This window comes from Contarinia nasturtii, unplaced genomic scaffold (genome assembly GCF_009176525.2).
Source record: "Contarinia nasturtii isolate CC-2019 unplaced genomic scaffold, AAFC_CNas_1.1 Cnas_scaffold_3175, whole genome shotgun sequence".
In the NCBI taxonomy this organism is placed as follows: domain Eukaryota; kingdom Metazoa; phylum Arthropoda; class Insecta; order Diptera; family Cecidomyiidae; genus Contarinia; species Contarinia nasturtii.
In genome coordinates this window covers 139,467-149,716 of record NW_022200487.1, presented here as the reverse complement: position 1 = coordinate 149,716, position 10,250 = coordinate 139,467, and the positions used below count along the sequence as shown (strand labels likewise).

General features: G+C 32.0%; 1 long non-coding RNA gene across 1 annotated transcript; it reads right to left on the bottom strand.

The window, feature by feature from the left end:
* Nucleotides 1-106: 106 nt before the first annotated feature.
* Nucleotides 107-7,082, bottom strand: LOC116349926. Its single transcript, XR_004201968.1, has 3 exons — nt 7,022-7,082; nt 222-268; nt 107-156 (listed from the first exon to the last, which is right to left on the bottom strand). It is a non-coding gene; the product is annotated as an uncharacterized LOC116349926 (long non-coding RNA).
* Nucleotides 7,083-10,250: the final 3,168 nt, after the last annotated feature.

Here is a 10,250-nt window from a genome sequence, read left to right as displayed (position 1 = left end):
TTTCCTTTCACCAAAAAAACGATCAAAATTAATTTATACACCCAATATATTCTACTTGAGCAACACAAACTTCGTAAAAATGACTGTAAAAAAAATTAAAATACATATTGAATACTAACCACAAGTTACAGCGACAACTTGAATTGAAACAGCATTCTGAAAAAAAAAATGAGAGAATATATATGTATATTGCGTATGTATAAAGATAGAAAATCTATTACCGTTTGGGCGATGGTCACAATTGCCTCCACGTCTGACACAAGATCTTCTAAAAACATAAATTAGTGAAGATCGTCTGATATTAAAGGAATTTGAGAAAAAAGTGAGCTTGGTTGAAAAAACTTAAACTTTGTTTGCTTTTGTTTAAAATTAAAGGTGAATGTCGCAGCATAGAAATTGTTATTGCATTTTATTTATTATTGTTATTCATTAATCATTTATTGCATTCTCTTGTTTTGATACTCGAGTTTCCGCTTTTGTGCGCACACATTGTGTGTAAGGTAAAGTTTTGGAATCGGCCGAAAAACACCCTCTAAAAACATGTTTTCTTGGTTTTTTCGATGGCCGAATGTATATGCGTACCCTGTATGCTGTACGCACAAATTTGTTAACACGATAACCACCCCAGAAACGTAATTCAAAATCCGACTTCACAGATGATTTTGGGTTGCGAGGAATAGAAACCATTAGATTTTGAGCGACTTTGGTTGATAGGGTAAAGAGGAAGAGTCCTTCCAACAGTCATACTTTATGTGTACTTAAACACTCAAAAACATGTGGTGGGGGGTTTGAGCACGAGAAAACCGAATATGACGTTAGTTTTGCAATATGAATCATTTTTGATACACTTTTCAAACAAAAATCTGAACAAATCTACATAAATTTGGATTTTGTATGGCCGCCTGTGTGACATCATAACGACATGAAACTTTGCATTTTATTTTTTTAACTAACGTCATATTCTGTTTTCTCGTGCCAAAACTTGCAAGTCTCCTAGTACTACTAGCTATGCAAATGACAGTGTTCCAGCTATACGATGCGTTCAAATTGATGTATACCAAATTGAAATCACATTTGTTTTGCTCTGAAAGTATTCTAGCTTCAATTGAGATTAATTTGTGGAGGTCTGTCGTGCCTTTGGTACAAAACCTTCATTTTTAGTGATGAAATTGGAATTTTTGGTCAAAATTTTGCATAGAAATGTGTTTTATTTTCATTCAAATCGTTTGAAACTTCACCAGTGGCTAGTGTTTGATGGAAAATGACGATTAGCATCAATTTAAAGTCGATATGGTTATGCGAAGATATTTTTATTTCAACTGAAAATGTCATTTTTCAGTAAATTCACATAATGACCTATCGAGCTCTCGCGGCACCATCTAGCGTTGAGCTTCCGGCATGAAACTTTACATACGTTATTTGCACACCATATGGAAAAGTATTCCGATGTAAGAGCGACAAAATTTCAACTTTTGTGTTTTGGGGGCCAGTCTATTATTATTTTTTAAACAAAATTACGATTTTCATCGATTTTTCCCCATTTTTTAAATAGTATGGTCATAAATGGATTAAACCATCTCCAGTTAATTTTTTTTCAATTTTTTTTGCTGTATGCTCTAGGGGAGCTCAATATCTTGCCAAAGAGCCAAAACTGACGTATTATATTGGACAAAAAAATTGGTTCGTTACGAATTTCCCCAGACATGATACTGGTGGGCGCTGGTGAAGCACTTTTTGTATGGAAATATTTGTAGAAAATTCAACAATACGCCACCTATTAAAGACAATAAAGATTTTCGTTACTGCTGTGTTGACACAGCTCTAGCGAACTATATAGCTGTATTGCAAACGTATTAGTACTGAGAACACACTGACTCCGATTCTGTGTATGCGTGTGTGTTGTAAATTTTGCACAAGCAGCTACGGTTGACAACTGAGTGCAGAATTTGCAATACAAACGGACACACAAAATCAGAGTCAGTGTATTCTTTAGTAACAAATTTTATTATGTTTTTTGATAGATGTCGTATTCGCTGAATCTTCAACAAAAAATCTTCGATACCAGCGCCAACCCCATGATACATACACCAGAACATAATATATTTTGTCCCCAACAAACGCTCAGTTTTCTACCAGAAATCTATGTATGTAATTTTTTTAATTATGGTCGGTGTGAAAAAAGTCATGGTCATTTTTGGAAAAAAAACACTCACATGAAGCGCCATCTGACGGTAGATTCCGACATTTTTTCCATTCTGATTTCAGATTTGGATAGCTGAAGATCGTTGCTTTCCAACGACATATATAGATCATTACCTCACCTTTCATATGCTCAGAAAGTAGGCCATTTGATGAAAAACAGAAAATGTGCGAACATTTTTCGAATCCATACCTTAGGCACTTACGCAACAAAATTTAAAAATTTAGAGAGACATGTCGGCAATTCCACACGAAATCGCCCAACAAATTTTCGAAGTTTGAAGAATCGACCCAAACTCCGTCCCTGGGTTATGATCACTGATAAACTAAGCCTGGCAAAGTTTTAGCGAATTACGCTTCGACAAAGTATACTTGAGTCTGGTCCGAATTTTTATGAAAATTTCAAAAAATCAAAAAGTTCTAAATATGTTGGTTTCATTTCTTTACAGTATATCGTATATCTATTGAAAATATCGAGAGGAGAGTATGTTTTTATTCAGACATTACTCAGCCATAAGCGCTGAATAACATACTCTCTTCTCGATATATTCAATAGATATAGAGTGAAGTCCACATTTTGAAGTAAAATTGTTCTCCATTCAAACGCTCTGAAAATGAGTATTTGGGGGATTTTTTGGCATGAAAAGATCGGATGCTGTTTTTGCTATAAAATTAGGTTTGAATACAATTGCCACACGTTAAAATTTGTGGTCATTTTTGATCATTTTGGATACTTTTTGTGTGGTAAGAGTATTCAAATCCAATTTTCTAGCAAAAACAGCTTCATATTCGGTCTTTTCATGCCAAAAAACCCTCAAATACTCATTTTCAGAGCGTTTGAATGGATACCAATTTTACTTCAAAATGTGGGGAATAACCAAATCAATTTTTTTTAAATGATCAAATTTTTTTCAAAACGAATTGTGTGGCTTTACTATACTTGAACCATACTACAAAGCCTGATAGGTCACCCCTCTGGGATATTGCATGAATACAAAATTTTCCTAGAGTATAAACAGCCAATTTTGGTTTTCCGGAAAACTCTCTAGGAAAATTGTGAAAAATCCTGACGTGTTAGGTAAAAACGAATGATGCCATTGAAATCAGCATACCCGAATTATGTAAAAACGGTTGGTCTCGTTTCTGTCACATTTTGAGTGACACACAGTGTAATTAAACAACCGATTTACATCCAATTGTCAAAGGACCGGAAAATGAAAGCCTGAACCTTACTGAATGTATTTTAATTCATAAATAAAATCATTTGTTTTTAATTATATATTTTAGACAATATTTTAGTATGGTCATAAATGAATTAAAACATCCACTGATTTTATTCAAAATCTCTTCACTGTATGCTCAAGAGGAGCTCAATATCTTGCCGAATAGCCAAAACTGATATATTTTTGTTGAAAAACACCCCGTGTACCATATTCGATGAATAATCCAAAAATCGAAAATGTTCGATTTTTTTTTTTACTTTGGACAAAAAAATTGGTTCGTTACGAATTTTCCCAGACATGACACATACACCAAAACATTACAAATCTGGTCCCCAACAAACGCTCAGTTTTCCAGCGTAAAACTATGTATGTAATTTTTTTAATTATGGTCGGTGTGAAAAAAGTCATGGTCATTTTATGAAGAAATACTCACATGAGCGCCATCTAGTGGTCAATTTCGACATTTTTTCCATTCTGACTTCAGATTTGGATAGCCGAAGTTCGTAGCTTTTCAACGATATATAACTCATTGTACAGAAAGTAGGTCATTCGATGAAAAACTGAAAAAGTGCGTCCGAACATCGAATCCATACCTTAGACACTTACTAGTACGCAACAAAATTAGTATGGTCCATCCTGAGGATCCACCAAAACCCACTTCCAGAACTGGGAGCAGTTCTGAACAATCCTTAGGATCCACCAAAGCCCAATTCCAGAAAAAAAATCGTTATAACATGCATCCCTTTTTTAACAACTGAATCAGAATCACTTACTATCCTTTTGCAAAATTTATTTAGTGCGAAACATGCATTCCTTCATCAACAACTGGTTCAGCCGAAAAACATACATTCCTTTTTACAGTTGGGCATTTTCGGTATCTTATTATTCATCTTATTATCTTATCATTCTAATAAGATCAAACTATATTATTACTTATTACTTTTTTGCACTAATAAGTATAGTAATAAGTATAGTTATTAGAATGTTACTAGTCAGAAGACTAATAAGATGCATGTATCTTATTAGTATAGTTATTAGTATAGTATCTCACCAGTATATTTCGATTGGTGTTACTAGAAGCAAATAGTACTGAAACACGAAAAACAGCAGAAAGGCAGTCAAAATCACAAAAAAACTCCCGATCGATTTTTCTCGCATTTCCGATGGGAAATCGGCAAAAATAAGCAAATTTGTGTTCACAAAGTGAACACCATACAGCCAACTACTTTTTGGCCTAAAATCAAAATCCGGTGGAATTTGGCTGATTGGTGGACTTTCAGGATTTGGCCTGGTTTCATTACAGATGAAATCGAAAACTATTACTTCAATGAAAATTATTATTTTGTAAATAATTTTTAGTTTGTAAAGGGTGTTTTTTTAAATTGATATAAATCACATATTTTTTTTTTATTTTAATCGTGAACATGGCTTTATTTGGCAGCAAAATCTCTGCCATTTATGGTTTGAAAAAGATTTCTGGCATATAGTCGCCATGATCACTTTTCACATAGGCCAATTATCCAGACCTTTTTGGTCAATTTTTTGATCATACCAGATTCTATAATATTTGACAAATGGGTTTGAAAAAGAGAATTTCTGGTACATTTGAAGACATGGTAAACTAATGGAAGTCCTGAATTCTTCATTTCTATAGAAAAAATGACACTTAAGTCGACCAAAAGTGACATTTTATACACCATCTGCATTTTTGAAACATTTTTCTTAAAACTTCACCTGGTGCCAAAATTACGACAATGAATGCCATTATTGATGACTGTTTGCTTCCAAATATTGCCAGTCATCATCCGGAGCCAAACAGAGTTGAATTATATGAATAAAATAATTTTCATCAAAATTAAAGGCTAAATGCTTTTACAAGATGTTTTAGTATTAAAAGCTTTTAATTCCATTTACGTAGTGAAAATTAAACTTTCTCATTGCTTATTTTGTGAAGGTTTTCCTCTTCGATAATGTGCGAGGTATTATTTTTGAGTGAAAAATACATGTGAGCATGAATGCATGTTGAATAAAGATACCATTAGCAAAGTTTTTGGACTATTTGATCTGAGTAGAAAACAAATAATATAAAAATGAGAAAATGAGAAGATCAGCGATTTTTTAATAAAACTTGTATGAAAATATATTTTTATATATAAAGAATGAGAAAATCAGCGATTTTTCAATAAAACTTATACGGAAAAAAGTTCTATATATAAAAAATGAGAAAAAAGGAAAAAATTTGAAATAATTTGAATCTTACTAACGAACTGATTATTTTTAAAATTCATATAACGAGTATTTATTTTTCTTCTAAAACAAAAAAACTATTCTGCAAATTTAATATATATAAGTTTAATTTCTTTAATAAAATGACTATGGAAATTTATTCCTATATATAATAATAATAATTATTGTTTTATCAAACGATCGATTGGTCGAAAACCTTGATTTTAACATTTTTGGAATATTTTTTGTGCAGCACATTGAAGTGTATGGTCTATGCGGATAAGCTAACAACGATTAAGCACTTCTAAGGCCAATAATCATCATGTTATTCTCGAGTTATTGCCATCGATGTCCGAAAAATAACCAAAAATGGACTGGCCGACTGGCCTATGTAAAACTGGCCATGGCTAGGGGGCAGACACGTGGAATAGGATTAAACTTTTAGTGTAAAGATTAGAGAAATTGCAATGAAATAGCAACGTCTGTGAATGGATTCGCGTGGAATAGCGAAACAGTGCATGGAATAGCAAAAATTGTTTCACTTCAAATCCATTTGACATTTCTTTTGACGTTTATTGATGGATTAGTGGAACAGTCCGGAATAGCAGAATTAACATTTTTGACGGAAACAGTGCATGGAATAGGAAAAATAGTTTCGATTTCACATTTGTGTTTTTGGATTTGTGGAATAGCTGGATTAGTAATTTATATAGTGGATTCGGAATTTATTCTTGGTGTCTCCCCCCTAGGGCCATGGTGACTATATGCCCGAAATCATTTTTTAAATGTCAATGGTATAAATTTATCTACCAAATAAAGCAATTTTCACCATTGAATAAAAATCGATGTGTGTTTTATTTCAATTTAAAATTCTCAACCTCTTAAAAAAACAACCTTTACAAAAATTTATAATCAAAGACATTTATTTGTTTAAAGATTGTTCGATGAAGAATATTTGGATTATATTATATTTTAAATGGACCACACCAGTGGAGTGCTATTCGGCGCAGTTATTATTATTTTAATCATTACATAAGACAGCGTCAGCAAACTACAGCAATACCATTAAAAGAGCTAACCGCTTATCAAGTACATATAATACATAAAATGGTAAATTGAATTGCAAGAGTCAATACTTGAAAAAAAGTTGTGATACCATGCAATGCGTGCGAAATATTAATTGTATTAAATAATATGGCAATATGAGTTTTTGTCTAGGGGTTTGTTCAAACAAATTAAAAGCAATTTTTCGGAGGAAAATGCAATTTTCTGTTATTTTGTGCTGCTACAACAAACAACAAACAAGAATATACAAGTCTAATTATGAAAATAGCCGAAAGCATCGAATGAGATATACTATTTTATATACTTACTTCTGAGGTTGCTGTAGAACATCCTCTATGTATGATAATGGGTAATTTACATCATCTCCTGCAATGAAAATTAATTTCAACGAAAAGACAAAAATGTGGTAAGAGTTTCTATGTGTAAAATATTTAAATAAATATACCATATAATTTATATATTAATGACACAATAAACAATATTTTATACTGTGCAGAAATCTAGGAGATAGCAGTATTCAATGTAACGCTTTAACATAAGGAAGAAGCTTGAAAACGGATTGGCATAAGCTTACTTGGTTAGGTTAAAATATATAAATAAAACGGTAATTAATGAGACAAACTGCAAAAGTGCAATTAATGAATTAAATGTGTATGTGAATTAATGCAATTTGGCTCACTCTGAAAATCACTCACAGGCTTAATTTTTTTTATTCAATTGATAGGCAAAAGAGAGAATCGTTGACCATTCTACGTTTGCAAAGAGCAGTAAATCTATTGAGAATAATCAAGTTCACTTCGATTCAGTGTTTGGTTAAGATATCTGAAATGTATCTAGATACTTTTGAGATAGTATCTCAATTTTCCGAAATGCATCTAGATATTTTCAAGATTTTCATCTTATCTTTTTGATAAAAGATAAGATATCTTTCGAAAAGATAACATAAAAAAAAAGATAACGAAAATTATTTGAATAAAATTTTGAAAAATGTGGAGCAGATGGATCCGACCTGGTCCAAAGTGTTCTAGAAGTTGAGACATCATGTGGTATTGAATCATTTCCTTCATCTCATACAATATTATAGAGTAAACTGGATTTATACGCGAGAGTGAGATGAAAAGAGTTGGAAGTGAATCTTGTGGAGTAGGTGGATCCGACCTGGTCCAAAGTGTTCTGGAGGTTGAGCACTCGAGGGATTACATCCCCTACGGGGATGTGCAATTTCGTTATTTTTGCGATTTTCCCATCGGAAAAGAGAGAAAAATCGATTGATAGTTTTTTGCTTTAATATTCAGAAATATTCATGTCATATTTCACCTGAATATTGGGGTTCTTGGAACTACCAAGGGTCATATCTAGTCCCATATCAATCAGGGGAACTTTTTTTTGTCCCAAATGTCATATCTTGGCCCATCTACCACATACAGTATCTTGAAGCAAATATTTTTCCAAATCCAGGGATTTTTACTGGTAACAGATTATAAATTGCGTCACTTTTCATATAAAATGTATGTGGGTCTGGCCAGACCCAAGCGCTACTTATGTGATATGTACATTGAGATGTCCTTGTAACAATCCTTTTATGGTTTTTTTGTCCTGATTTTTTTTCTAAAATGTTATCAATAAAATTCTAGGAGAAGTCATGAAATTTCGAGTATATATCAAATTTGGAAATATTTTTAAAATAAAATCGAAATTGAAAAAGGTCTAGCCAGACCCTAGCGCTAAACGGAGGGTTAAAAAATATGATCTGGCAGTGCACAAAATAACACATATTGTTACGGATGGTGGAAGCACCTTTTTCAAATCGTTTCGAGTTTATGCCATTTATGCAGTACGAAGGTGAATTTCTCGAAATTTCTCGAATGCAATCAACTTGATTTCAATGGGCGTGCAATGGAATTTGATAACGAAGAATTCGAATATAATTTTGACGAATCGGGTCATGAAATTGATCATTTTCGCTTCAATGAACAAATTAATCATACCGACAATTGATGATTTTTTTTTTAATAAATGACCAAAATATCTTATTATTTATCTTAAAAAATAAAGATAAGATACCAAAAAAAGCCGAAAGATAAGATAAAGATAAGATGATTTTTTAAGTTTCTAAAATCATCTAGATAAGATAAAAGATAGTATCTATCTTATCTTATCTTACTATCTCAAACGAGATAAGATATCTTTACCAAACACTGCTTCAATTATAATATCAAGTATAAAATCATAGAATACAATAAATGTATTGTCAGTCTAAAAAGATTCATTAAATTAAAAAGATGTGTTTCAGTGTTTCTAAATAGTTTATCTGAATTCACTCTTTACATCCAACAAAATCTATCGGAGCGTATGAATTAAGTTAATTCAATTAACACCTGTCCCATAAACATTTAGACTAAATTGAAGCGTACGCTATTTAAACACCAAAGAAGCATTTGAAAATTTCTCTCAGTGGTAGTTTGCTTTATTCATTGACAATCCGAAAAACACATTTACAGTACATTTAATGGACCTTTTCTTCAATTTGTCGAAGTATGTATAAAACCTCCAAAATCATGCTTTGGCAGACCAATTTGTTCATTTCTATCAACTTTCTCTCAATCCATCCAACCATTTTTTGCTCGTTTCAAGTATTTTGGACCTTCGCCTATATCATACATCCAAAAACAGACGAGAAATAATTAATTTGGTATCTTTTTGTAAAGTTTAAGAAATGGTCCTTTTTTCATGGAAATGCTATATTTTAAGAACTGAGCCATTATTGTGGTTTTTTCTGCTTAATCAGATAGTTCCCAACAAATTCTATCGATTTCACCAATAATTGGTTGATAATGGAGCAAGAAATGGTGGTTTAACCTTAAGATCTCTAATACAGTAGCTTTTTTATATGAAATCTGTCACACTAACGCCCTCACTCTATCTTTTGGCGAACTAAACAGAATAAAGTTTAATATAAAAGTAAAGTCTCCATCAGGATATTTTATACAGCCGGTGTCAAGATCAATAAAACTGTTAATAGAATCTGCCATTTTTACGCAATTTTGCGATGTGATTGCGAGATTAAGAATATAAATAAAATAAATGAACGGAATAAACGAACTTAACAGAATAGAATAATTCGCACGAGTGTATGACAAGTATGTAAGAGAACAATAACATTACGTTTTGTATCCATCTGTCAAATGTCACACTCACACTTATGAGTTTACGTATGGAGATTTTAACAAAATCATTTCTACAAGATCTACACACTCTACACCCGAGGCTTTTTAAGTTAAATTAAAACTCATATAAATTTATGTTTTTTTAAATAGAAATTATCTAATGCTAATTGTGCTAACTTCATTTTCAAAACAAAAAAATGAAACAATTTATTAAATTATTTTTCAACAATTTTTGGAATAACATATGCGCTCATTCTCAAACTTGTGAAATAATATCCCATTCTATATATAGATGGCACTGTCTATACGAAGTTCGGCAAACAAAGCATTACGCTTATTGAGCGCATTACACCTCTTTTCGAATATTGGC